Here is an 8623-nt window from a genome sequence, read left to right on the forward strand (position 1 = left end):
AATGAAATTTCCATCCTCATGGGAGGCTGCCAAATGAGGAGTATACTTTGGTGGAAGATGTTGAGAGAAGGCCTCCCAACGAAAATGAGAAATACATCTGCCCTCCATGGGCGAGAAAAAGAAAGGAATGATCATATTGGTCGAGCTAAAGACCCTAAACAAGCGCTTCTTGGGAGGCAACCCAATGATTCTCTTAGTATTTTCAGTTTTAGTTTTCATTTTATTATTAGTACTTTTATTTTTTTTTACTTTTGATTTCAGGTTAAAATTTTGCTTCCATGAGCTGGCCATGACTTCTTCATGGGCATGGAAGTGTTGGAGAAGCAAGGAAGGAGTGAAATCATTCTTTGGGAGCAAAACAGAGCTTGGCCATGTGTCATACACGACCAGGTATATCTTGCAGAGAAAGGAGATGCTAGGGCCGTGTCTACATGCCATAGCCGTGTGAGGCCTCCCGAGAAGAGAAATTACCCAGTCATGTACCAGACACGGCTGTGTGGTGATTCCAGAGGAGGAAAGAGTCTTGGCCGTGTCCCACACACGACCGTGTAATGACCAGGAGGAAAAATCTGCACTGCCCGTGTCATCCAACACTGCCATGCAAGATTTCCCGAGAAGAAGAAGAAAGAGGCCGTGTCCTAGACACGGCCGTGCGAGCTGGACCGAGGAGAAGATGGCTGAGGCCGTGCATATTTGCACGACCGTGTGAATCAACCCGACGAGGAGAGGGCTGGGGCTGTGTAAATCTACACGGCCCGTGTGGTGTGACTTCCCTAGGCCGTGTCTGCTATACACAGCCATACCTAGGCCGTGTTGGCCGCACAACCCCACCTTCTCAAACAACTCTTCTCTTCCAAACTCTTTTCTTTTTCAATCTTTCTCCTAAACCTTCTTAGATCTAGATCTCAAACTCTTTCTTCTCCACATACTTCATCAAGATCTAGACTTTTCTCTTCTCCTATATCCAAGTTCTCCAACTCCTTAGCCAAAGATCTTGTTTCGCAAGATATATTCCTTCAAGATCTGCCTTCTCCAACCAAAGACAACGCCTTCCCCACTTAATCTTGACAACATGTCCAATATTTTGAAGAAACTTCGCAAGGGAAGTGGTGGATCGAGCGGAGGGAAGGAGCCAACAAAGGGAAAAGGGAAACAACCAACAAAAGGCAAAGGAAAGAGGATATCACGCGACGAAGGTAACGACAATGAATTCAATATCATTTTTAGAAATGCAGATCATAACTCTAGATTTGAGATTCTTGTCAATAGAAAGATTGTGTGCACACATTATATGGATCCAACCATTTTAGACATGTTAGGAATTAGAGATGATGTAGATTGAATGATTGGATTCCTAGATTGGGATGATATTTTGTACATGCATCTACCTACATATCCTCGCATTACTTTGGAGTTCTTGAGTTCACTAGATGTTCACTTTTCCAATGAACATTGATCTGATGACCTCAATATCCTCATCAATATCCTCAATAGGAGAATCAACTATAGGAGGATCAATAACTTCACTTGTAGTTTTAAATTGATCTACCACATCATCATCACCTGAAAATTTAATGTCACTACAACACCTTATAAAATTTGGAGGTAGATCTGAAAACTTATTTACCACTGCTTTATCTTCACAATCCTCATCTGAAGAGTCTTCATCTTTATATAAATTCAAAAATCTGCACTCAACCTTACCAGTGTCATAGAATTTTTTAAAGTCATAGTTCTTATTGACCCCCACTAACCTTTGCGGAAAAGGAACCCTTAGTGAAGGTCTTGGGAAAGGTACTTCTAATTTCCCATATTCCCTTTTAGCTTGTGGAGGAGATTCAACTTGCATATCTAGTGTTGGTATGATTAATCGTTGAGGGAAAGGTACTTGTGGCATTTGGGAACCTCCTGGAATAATGGAACTGAGTTCATGTGGTTTTCTATTGTTATTCTCCTCAATTCTAAACATGTCCTTCTTCAGAAGTTCTTCATGATTTTTTTCAATTCTCAACCCAACATCATCACACTTTTCACTAGATCTTGTTAGCGAAGGAGGGAGATCTTCTTTAAACCAATTTGAGACAATACTTTCAATCTTTGCCCCTAAATGTTTGAACTCCCCGTTCTGTGACATGTGATTTTCAAAACTCATAGATGGTTGAGTTACAATTTGTTTGACAGGATCTATAGCATTTATGGCTTGCACTTCTTGAATGTTTGAGGGAGATTTCATCCAACTTATGTTCGACCATTCATGGAGGTTCAATGTCACTTGATCAATTAACATATATGCTTCATCTACACTTTTGTCCATAAAAGAACCTCCAGCTGATGAATCCAATAAACTCTTGTCTGAGAAAGAAATTCCCCCATAGAATATGTGTAGAATCAACCATTTTTCAAAACCATGATAAGGGCGCTGTCTTTGAAGACTCTTGAATCTATCCCATGCTTCAAACAATGATTCTCCATATGCCTAAGCAAAATTTGTTATGCAATTCCTCATATACACTATTCTGCTTGGAGAAAAAAATGATTTAGAAATTGCTTCTCCAATTGCTCCAAACTTGTAATACTTTGAGGATGGAGAGAATATAACCAAGTCCTTGCTTTATCCTTGATACTTAAAGGAAATGCCATTAATCGAATTGCATCTCCTGACACTCCTTCACATTTCACCATATCACAAATCTTTAAAAATGTTTCAAGATGCAGATAAGGACTTTCTGATACTTCTCCTCCAAATTTGTGACCTTGTATCATAAAAATTAACTCTGCGTCTAGTTGGAAACTTTCTGCTTCAATTTGAGGTTGCACAATGGGAGATAAAAATCTTGTAAAAAAAGGTATACAAAAATTTCTCATGGGCCTGCTTGACATGTTAGTGCTCATGGATATTCAAGAAAAAAAATTGAAGAATCAAAGATAAGAAATAAAATACAATATGAGAAGCAAGAAAAATAATGCAGAATTAAAATTGCAAGAAAGAAAGTGCATAATGAAAACAAGAAAGAAAAGATAAAAGGAAAAAGAAAAATGTCTAGAATAATTCATATGCTAAAGATTGCAAGATATGTTTATAAAAGAAAAGAAGAAAGAAACTAAATCAAATGAGAAAACAGAGAAAAGTTAGATTAGAGTGCTAGAAATCAAGAATGCAAAGTTAGAATTAGAATTAGAATTAGAATTGCAACAAAAAGAATTGTCAAGAATTAGAAAGATATGCAAATGATGAAAACAGAATTCCAAAGATTAGTTTCAATTATGCTAATGAAAAGAAAAGAAAAGTTATGTTTAGTCTAACTCAATTGATAATCTCTAATGTTATAGCGCAATCCCCGGCAACGGCGCAAAAAACTTGTTGATGTTCCGTAAGTGTACGAAAATGTCGTAAGTAATAATAAAAGATATCGTATCCACAGGGGCTGGAATAACCACTAAAGATTTCTTAACATGAATTAGCTAAACAACTAATCAATTGATTCACAAAAGTAAAGTGTAACAATGAAAGGTAAAGATAGAAATAAAAGAATAAGAAACAAGAATAAGGGCAATGATAAGGGATGTTCTAGGAGTTTCAGTTTCTTTGTAATGATCTTCAATATAAATGATCTACCAAATCTTATTCCTCAATTATCCATCATTTGTAGAAGGTTTCCGGTTCCCTCTTGCAATAGACAACCAGCCTAGGACTGACATCTATACCTAAATGTGATCAATTAGGAATGAATCTATGTTGTCCTTACACGGACTTGCCTGTCACATGCGTCCCTCGGATAATCAACATAAGATTCATCACTTCTCAACCCCATCGAGATATAAAGATTAATGTATACAATCTATCCTACCCTCTTGAATAACCTTATTTCACCTTCAAGATTACCCCTCAAATGTCCTTATACGGGCTTGTTCCTGTCACGAACGTCCCTCGGAAAATCGAATGAGGAATTACCTCTACAAAATCCACAAGATATTCAAACATTCAATCAAGTATGGTAATTATGCCCTAATCACAACAATACACACAAGAAAGAATGGATACAAACAAGACAAGATCATAGAAATAGGAAATTGGCAAATTCACAAGAGTTTTACATCAAATCTTCATTACAAATACTCCCTCCATCTTAGAACAAGAGATCTAATCCATAGAACGAGGAAGGAAAACCGAAAAGAAGAAGATTACAAGCATTCTTGATCCCCAAATCCAAGAAACGAGAGAAAGAAAGCTTATCTACGATGAAGAACGGTCTTCGGATCCAATCCTCGATTCCAGAGTCGAAACGTTGAAGAATCTGCCCTTCAATCACCGGAAATCCCTCCAAGATGGTGGAGAAATAGCCCAAATCTCGCTCCCTCCCAAAAGGGAGAAGATCCCCTCTCAAATCTTGAAGAAGGCTTTATATAGAGAGGGCAATTCGGGCGACACACGACCCCATGACCTGGCCGTGTGTGGGACACGACCTAGACAACTCCCCTTGATGCCCAGGTGACACGGCTGTGTGATGCTCACACGACCATGCCATGCTCCGCCATTGCCCCCTTGCACAGCCGTATAGATCTACACAGCCTGCTCTGCCTCCGACTCTGGAACTCATGCACGACCATGTCTGGGACACGACCAAGGCAAACTTGGCCTCTGGATATGTTGCACGACCATGTGATGCTCACATGGGCGTGCTCCTCCCCTTCTCTGCTGAAGTTGCATGGGTGAGCACCACCACACGACCTGGACACTCCCCTTCTCTGCCAATGTTACAGGGGTGAGCATCACCACACGGCCAGGCCATCTCCCCATGATAGGGCCATGTGGCTCACACACCCCCTTGCATCACATGGCCATGTGGCTCACACACCTCTTGATTGGCCCTGCATAGGTATGTCTTATTGCAATGTCTTTTACTCTATCAAGATGGGATTTTATCTAGTTGATGTCTTCCTCAAAGTTGTATATCCTACAGTTATCTACAAATTGGTTCAAAGAACATCCCAAAACTCCAACGAACCACAAAGTTATGCCTATTTTACTCTTGGTGTGTAGTGTAGGGATTCCACATGGCCCTGTGCTAAGGCTGTGCCACATAGAAACGCATTTTAGACCTTCAAGACGTGGTTTTCTCTGGTTGAAGTCTTCATAAGAGTTGTAGATATTGAAGTTATATACATTTTGATATCTTGAACAGCTCATAACTCTAATAGACCACAAAGTTATGACCATTTTACTTTTGGTCTGCAATGCTGAAAGTTCCACACGGCCTTCGCACGACCGTGTGACATTCACACGGCCTTTGCACGGCCGTGTGACATTCACATGGCCTCAACATGCCCCCCACACGGCCTCCACATGGGGGTGTGGTCTCCACACGGCCAGAACTTGGAAAAACTATGTTTTTGCATGCCCGTGACACTCCAAAAGCTCTAGACGTCATTTAAGCTCCGTTTTTGCTCCAAATTGTGTCCTATCAATCAAAACAAGCAAAGAGCAGATCTATGAACAAAATATAATGGAAGTATGACATCACAATGAAATAGGGTGCAATAAACATAGATTATTATGATGAAATACAAGTAGATGTGCGTCAAAACATGCATAAAAGTGTATATAATCTACGCACATCACTCCTACACCATATTGATTTCATCGGGACGATGAAAAATTAAAGTGGGGGGGGGGGGTGGTTTGAAAATCTGAAAATTTTTGTATTTTATGTTTTGTTCTGCAACTTATTTTATTTTTCTTTGATTGTTTGAATGTCGTAAGTAATAATAAAAGATATCGTATCCACAAGGACTGGAATAACCGCTAAAGATGTCTCAACACGAGTTAGCTAAACAACTAATCAATGGATTGACAAAAGCAAAATACAACTATGCAAAGTAAAACATAGAAACTAAAGAATAAGAAACAAGAATAAGGGCTATGATAAAGGTATGTTCTAGGAGTTTCGATTTCTTTGTAAGGATATTCAATGTAAATGATCTACCAAATCTTATTCCTCAATTGTCCATCATTTGTAGAAGGTTGCCGGTTCCCTCTTGCAATAGACAACCGGCCTAGGACTGTAATTTATATCTAAATGTGATTAATTAGGTATGAATCCTATGATGTCCTTACACGGGCTTGCCTGTCACATGCGTCCCTCGAAAAATCGACATAGAAACTCATTGCTTCTCAACCTCATCGAAATACAACAGATTTATGCACACAATCTATTCTACCTCCTTGAATAACCCTATTTCACCCTCAAGATCATTCCCTCAAACGTCCTTACACGGGCTTGTTCCTGTCACGAACGCCCCTCGAAAAATCGAATGAGAAACAATCTCTACAAGATCCACAAGATATTCAAACATTCAATCAAGTATGGGAATTAGGTCCAAATCACAAGAATCCATACAAGATCAAATAGATGCAAAACTGGACAAGATCATTGAAATAGCAAATTGGCAATTCCACAAGAGTTTACATCAATTTATCATTACAAATACTCCCTCCATCCTAGAACATAGAGATCTAATCCATAGAACAAGAAAAGAAATCTAAAGATAAGAAGAATACAAGCATCTTGATCCTAAATCCAAGAAGATAAAGGAAGAAAAGCTTATATGCGATGAAGAACCATCTTCGGATCCAATCCTCGTTCCCCGGAGTTGATTTGTTGAAGATCCACCCTTAGATCGCTGGAAAATCCCTCCAAGATGGTGGAGGAACGCCCCAAATCTCGTCTTCCCCCAAGAGGGAGAAGATCCCCCTTTAAATCTTGAAGAAGACCTTATATAGAAGGGGGGGGGGGGTTTGGGCACCACACGGCCCCAAGACACGACCGTGTGAAGCTCACACGGCCTGTGCTACTCCCTTCTCTACCTGTCTCACATGGCCATGTGTGAGACACGACCGTGGCTTACTCTGTGTCACGCCCCGGAGGAGTCCCTGTCCGAAGAAATTTCGGCAGCATCTCCCTGTACGGCTGACAATCTGAAACTTTACTACATCACCATATGCCTCAGCCACATGCGGCTGGAATAATAACAATAAGAATAATCAAACAAGCACACCATCCACGCAGTTTATATAAATTTTCAGCCTCTGGCTGACACAACCACGCAGTTTAATAGTAAACAAACAGAACAGAAATACGATGACTCGAAAACAACCCTACTCCACTACACCCATAAAGCACAAATCCGACGGAACAAATCCATTCACCTCTTCTGCCATCTAGGCAGGCATGTAGTAAAACAAATCCGAATGAAAGTCATCGACTAAATAAAATAATCCATACCGGATTTAAAGTATTCAAAACATAACAAGTTCAAAACATAGTCTAGCACATAAAGCCAAAAGATAAATAAACAGCCTCGTGGCTGCAGGGGACTAGCAACTGGAACTCTCTCCTGACAACATCAACCTGAAATAGCAACGGAGGAGGGTGTGAGTCCAACACTCAGCAGGTACAACTGATATGCATAATAAAGAATATAACAACTAGCACTAATCATGCATACAGTCTCCTGACACAAGAAAGGTAAATGCAACTGAGGAATGCAGGAGAAAAGCTGTACTAACCCGGACCAAGGTATAAGGGTAACAGGGTCGTCAGACCGAGAGTGTCATAATCCTGTATGCATGTCAATCATATGCATCCATATAAATGCAGCAAGTAAATGCAGCAAACACAAGCAATAAATGCATCATGCATATGATGCCAAGACATGGTCACCCCTGATGCCAGTCAGCCATCTCACACACAATGGTGAGTCCGAGTGGGTAGGACTGTGACAACCGTGCACTCTGACATCACTACCCCTGATGAGTGACCGAGTGGACGGGATGCTGTCGGAGTACACACATACTCCTACCCCAAATCATAAATGGGGGAGCGAAATGCTCTCATCTCCCGGTACACAATGACGGGGAGGAAATCTCTGCCGGCTACCACGCTGCGTCACACTACCCATGAGCGGACCAACGGAGCCAAACAGAGTCCAACTGCCTGCCGGCTACCACACTGCTACACTAAACCAGTGGAGCCAAATAGAGCAGAACTGTCTGCCGGCTACCACGCTGAGTCACCAGACCAACGGAGCCAAACAACAGAACTGTCACACACCTGTCTGATCTACCACTAACCCATGAGTGGTGGTGTGTACGGATACATGTAACTGGCGATGTCCTCGACAATAATAGAGCAGACTATCACACAACATGCAATCATGCAAAATGATGCATGACACTAACATGACAATATCATGAATAACATAGCAAGATCCATATATAATATAAAATGTGTACCACAGGACAATGTATCAAATGAAAGGTACACAGATCAGATAGGGTATCAAACAAACCCTAGGTCCTGAACATAATGTATAATATGGTTGTATCACTACCTCTAAAAGCAGGTATGATCAGGTAAGTAATAACATGCAGTGTATAATAAGTAAACAAGCAAGCATGAATCAGATCATGTAGTGACCAACCGAAATAAATGGAAAACACAATCATTGCTATATGTTAAAAACATTATTATGCATATCAAAAGACATAAGTCAAAGTACCCGCCTCCAATCGACAAGGTCCAATCCGATAATCGAGATACTCGTCTCGCGTCAAAGTCCTGTG

The 8623-nt window shown here is 40.5% G+C and overlaps 1 non-coding gene across 1 annotated transcript; it reads left to right on the forward strand.

Annotated features, from left to right (window-relative positions):
- Positions 1-2402: 2402 nt before the first annotated feature.
- LOC122025898 lies at positions 2403-2508 on the forward strand. Its single transcript, XR_006123914.1, has one exon. It is a non-coding gene; the product is annotated as a small nucleolar RNA R71 (small nucleolar RNA).
- The last annotated feature ends 6115 nt before the right edge of the window (positions 2509-8623 follow it).

This window comes from Zingiber officinale, chromosome 9B (genome assembly GCF_018446385.1).
Source record: "Zingiber officinale cultivar Zhangliang chromosome 9B, Zo_v1.1, whole genome shotgun sequence".
In the NCBI taxonomy this organism is placed as follows: Eukaryota; Viridiplantae; Streptophyta; class Magnoliopsida; order Zingiberales; family Zingiberaceae; genus Zingiber; species Zingiber officinale.